Source organism: Lissotriton vulgaris, chromosome 3_1 (genome assembly GCF_964263255.1).
Source record: "Lissotriton vulgaris chromosome 3_1, aLisVul1.2, whole genome shotgun sequence".
Taxonomy (NCBI): Eukaryota; Metazoa; Chordata; class Amphibia; order Caudata; family Salamandridae; genus Lissotriton; species Lissotriton vulgaris.
The window spans coordinates 74,429,684-74,435,059 of NC_141689.1; positions in this window are offsets into that span (position 1 = coordinate 74,429,684).

Genomic DNA, 5,376 nt, shown 5'->3' on the forward strand with positions numbered 1-5,376 from the left:
TGGTAGATGGAAGTGTGCTTCGCTATGATGCCATTCCTTTGCATGAATTGGACCACTTTTCTGATCTGAATTGGGGGCCATTGTCGCTGAGGATGCGTTTTGGGATGCCTTCCCTTACAAACGTGTCGGCCAGGAACTTTACAATAGTCTCTGTGTCCATCGCTTCGTCTATCCTCAATTCCGGCCATTTTGAATATCGATCCACTAGGACACAGATGTATTTCTGGACTCCATGCACGTCTAAGATCGGGCCTAGAATGTCTACGGACAGTTCCTCCCATGGATTCCTCGGGGGATCGAATTTACCCAGTGCCGGACGCAGTGGTTTGAGTGTCTTGTCTGCGCCTTGAAACCGTGGACACTCCCTGACATGCCTCTCGGCCCTTACATCCATTCCTGGCCACCAGTAGTTTTGCTTGGCCCTCAATTTGAGCTTGCCGATCCCCAGGTGTCCTTCATGTAGTATGTCCAGTAGTTTGGGGATGATGTTGGTTGGGGTTATGACTTTCTTTCCCCTAAACACAAATACACCTTGGTCGTCTATGGACAGTTCTTCCCTGACCTCAAAATATGGGTTGAGTTCCCCTCGGGTCTGCTTCTTGTCAGGCCATCCTTTAGTGACGTTTGATTTCACTTCTTCTAGCACCTGGTCTTCCTCGTACGCCTGTTTCCAATCCTGATGACTAATGGTCGTTTCTTGGTCTTCTGTTCCAGCTTTGTCTTCCTCGCTCGGCTCCATGGCTGCTGCCCTGCTTAAATAGTCTGCCACTCTGTTCTTGCTCCCTGGAATATACTCCACATCGTACCTAAATTCAAGCAGTTTCAGCGTCATTTTGGAGATCCTCGGCGTTGCGTCGGCATGTCCGCTCGATGTTAGCACTTTCAGTAGGGGCTTGTGGTCTGTCCTCAATTGGAACCTTGTGCCCCATAGGAACTGTCTGAACCTAGTCGTGGCCCACACTACTGCCAGCATTTCCTTTTCGATCACGCTGTACTTCTTTTCTGTGTCACTCAATGTGCGGGATGCAAAGCTCAGTGTTTCCAATCTTCCTTGGCCTCGGTCTTGCATGAGGACCGCTCCAAGCCCCTTATCACTGGCGTCGGTGGTCAGCACTGTTCTCCCATGGGGGTCGTACCCTTGCAGGGGTATTGCTCCTGCCACTTCCTTCTTGATGATATCAAACTCTTCTTGTGCTTCCTTTGACCAGTGAAATTCTGTGTTTTCTCTTGTGAGTAACCTCATGTGGTGGGTCTTGGAGGCGAAGTGCTGTACAAATTTCCATAGTACTCTGCCATTCCAATGAATGATCTTACTTCTTCCTTGTTGGACGGTGGGGGTGCCTCGCAGATCGCCTTCACGTTCTCTGCCTTCGGGGTTACTCCTCGCACCCCTATTGCATGTCCTAGGTAGGTCACCGACTCCATTCCAATCCGGCACTTGGCCCATTCTGCTGTGAGGTCCTTTCTTTCCAGGATCCTTAGTACGTTTCCGAGTTTCTTGTCGTGGTCGGGTCTATCTCGCCCCATCACCAGTATGTCGTCCTGGAAATATTGGACGCCGGATGTGTCCTTGAACAATTGATGCATCAGTATTTGGAATACGGCTGCCGCCGAGGCCAGCCCAAACGGCGGAACTGATAACACCCAAATGGGGTGATGAACGAGGTAAGTTTGCGGCTCTCCGGGTGTAGGGCAAACTGGTGGTAGGCGGAGGTCAAGTCTATGGTGGAGTACCATTTGATCCCCCTGGTGCTGGCCAACATCTCCTCTATTCTGGGTAAGGGGAACCTCTCTACCACTATGTTCTTGTTCAGTTCGCGCAGGTCGACGCACAGCCGGACCTTGCCTCTGGGTTTCTTAAGCACCACCAATGGCGCCAGCCACTCAGCACACGTGATGGGTTAGATGATCCCCTTTCTCTCTAATTCCTGCAGTTCAATCTTCACTTCTTCCCTCACCGCCAACGGGATGTTCCTCACTTTGTGGGCCACCGGCACCGCACCCTCTTTAAGAATGATTTTGTGTGCAAATTTCTCCAATTTTCCCACCGTGCCTCCGAAAACTTTTGGATAATCGCTCATCCATTTATTGAGGTCTGGCCATGCGTCCAGTTCTGTCAGTAGAATTTGCTCCTTACCTCCCGGATCCAGCTTGATGCCTAAGTCGCCTTGGTCAAGCCATCCTAGGACTGAGGGGCCCTTCTCTGACACGTAGAGTTTGCAATAGGCGGACCGTCCTCTGAATTCGAAGTTTAATGGCCTGAATCCCGCCATTGGTATGCGGTCCCCATTGTATGTGACTGGGCGGATGTCCAGTTTCTCAAGTTCAGGGCCCAGCTGTGGTGCAAACTTCTCCTCCCACACCGCTCTCTGGACAATGGTGTAGGGTGAGCCGGTGTCTGCCACCACCTGGATCGTAACTCCACCTATCGACATCTCCAGGACCGGTTTCATTGTCCTTTTGCCGTCGACCCCCAGAACTTGGCCTTCCACACTCAATATCTCGTCATAGATGCAGAGTACCGTTACAACCTCCTCCTCGGCACCGTCTTCTTGTTCTTCACCTTCTTGACCGACGTACTTCACGGTGCCCTTGGAGGCCTTTTTCCGACATACCTTCTCGTAATGGCTGATTATTCCGCAAAACATACATTTGGCGCAAAATGCTGGGCACTTCCTGTCGTGCGCCTCGTGTGACCAGCTCCCGCATCTATAACATGGCCTCCTGTTGTTTCCCGCTTGTTTTCCAGGGGGGCCTGAGTTGCCTTGCCATTTGCCTTGACCCTTCTCTGACAATTTCCTGTTCTGGTGGTCTCTGCGGGGCTCCTCATGGTCCACCTTGTTCACCATGACACTGGGCGCTGTTTCTTTTCGAGTTGCCACTGCACAGCGGCGCGCTAGTTCGGCCCTTTTGACGATGACTAGCACCTCTTTGAGCGTAGTGTCACCGCTAGCCCATAATTTGTCCTGCACTGTCGTGCACGTGGTGTGCATCACCACCTGGTCTTTTATGAACTCGTCCTCCCAGTTGGCGTACCTGCAAGAGGATGCCAGCTTCCTCAGTGCCACCACGTATTCTTCTACCGTCTCTCCTGGCTGTTGCTTCCTCTGTTGGAAGTTGAATTTGTCCACTGAGACACAAACCGCCGGTCTGAAATGTTCATCTAAGTCTTCAAGCGCATGGGCATACACATCATCGTCTGTGGCCGCTCTCTGTTTTGGAACCAGACTTTTGTAGATCCTCAGGCCTTCTGGGCCTAGGTTCAATAGCAAGATGCGTTTTTTCCTCGTGGGTTTAAATTGTTCTTCGTTTTCGTCCTCTAGGACTCCAATGAAATTATCGATGTATTCCTTCCAGTCCTCCCATTTCATAAGTGGTTCTCCGGGTCTGGGTAGGAACTGAACCGGCGCCATTGCGAATCCGGCTTGTGCTCTCATCTTCTCACTCTTGGCCGTTGGCTGCACGCTTCCTTGGCCTCTCGGGCTTCCTGGCGTGTTGTCTTGCTCTTCCTTGTTCCCTTGGGGTTGGGGCCTATCTGCCTCAGCCCCTTCCCGCTTTTGGGAGGTATCCAGTGCGGTCCCCCTTGTCCTGTGGGTCGTGGCTTGCTTTGGCGCGCTTTATGCCGCAGTTCCGGCCGGTCTACTCACTGTAAGTTGGTCTTCTTGCTCTTCTGAGCTCCTAGGGGCTCTGCCACGCTCTTTAGGGTGATTGTGTGGGGTTACTTTGTCTTGTCCTGGCCCCTTGTTCCTCTGGTTGACTGGCACTGTGGTCCTGTCTGGCTCTGCGGTCCTGTCTGGCTCTGCAGGCACTGCTGTTTCCTTCAGTGCTGTGAGGGGGTGGGGGGTCTGCTATCCCATCCTCGTCGCCATTGTAATGTCGTTATATCCCCCAATAAAAGCGCTGGAGCCACAGTGAAGATTAATGCTTATTTATTAATGTTATCACCTAAAGAGCGCCGAGCGTGTCTTTCTCTTGCCGGCTCTCGCGCTTCTCCTCGCGATGCGCGCGCAGCCCAACATGGCCGCCAGCACGTCACGTAACCTACGTGACGTGCAACACTAGAACGCGCACTACAGATATCCTCTGTTACGCTGACAGGCACAGCTTCCTGAATATCATGCCTGTCTTGGCTGTCATATCGTCGCTACTGGACGAAATGCGTCGCTGACTGGCACAGGGTTATTTTTACTTTCTCTGTGACGTTTGATCAGTGGACTTGTATTGTCGTCTGACAATTCTGTCTCTCTCTCGGGCTATGTGTTGGCTGCAGTAGTTATAAACCTTACAGAGAACAGTTCAGCAGCTGGATCCTTCGTGTTTGCAAGCTCTATACTTTAATTTTTAGCTGCCGAAGTAGTTCCTGTTTTTCTTAAAGACAAAATTGCCTTGTTCATAAAGGGATAGCCCTCCGTTTTGTGAAGGGAACAGTTAGTAGTGGATAAATACATCTATTGAACATGCCTAATAATAATAGTAGTCTTCTGTCATATATTTTGCCGTATTCTGTAAACAAATATTGGAGTAAAAGTATTACATATTTCACCTAACACATAAATTACTGTTAAACAGCCTCCTCTTGTAATAGTGTTGCTATTTTTCCAGGTTATTTAATAATTATATTTATCTATTCTCTCAACATGACTGTAGCATACATGAGCCAACCTCCTTCATTTTTGAATAAGGAAGCAGAACCAGAAATTCCTTGGGAGAGATGGATCAAAATATTACGTTCTTATTTAATTGCGATTGGGGGAGAAATATTCTCTTCTATAAAGAAAGAACACATTTGGTTACATATTTGGGGGTGCAAGGAAGAAAAGTATAAAAGAATTTATCAGACAACGGTGAAGGGGAGGATGGAAGAGGAAGATGGTGAGGAAGATGTATTTACTACTACATTAAGGAAACTAGGAATCCATTTTAAAGAAAGTTTGAATTTAGTACTTGAGAGGCATACATTTTTTTTTTTTGTAAACAGATTTTATTGTTGTTCACATGTAAAAAAAATCACAGGGCACAACTCGCCACCTTGCCCACGCAGGGGCCCATAAGTCAAGAAGCATCCTATTCCCAGCATACCTAAGGGGAGGGGTCGTTACATCTCCACGACGCTAGCCGCCTCTGGCCCATGCCCTGTAAGTCTATAACAATCCATGCGTAGGCCGCCAGAGTCGAGTCTCAGCAGAGTCCAGTAGGATATAAGTCCAGGTGCCCAGGTGCAGCACCGTACCTCTGTGCAAGGCAGGTATTCACGGCCTCCAAGCCCCCCCCCCACCCTTCGAGGGACTCCGCTAGGGTCGAGTTCCCAGTGTTCCAGGACAGCTAATGGTGAACATTTTATACATATACGAACAACAACACAAGCCCTTCCCCCCT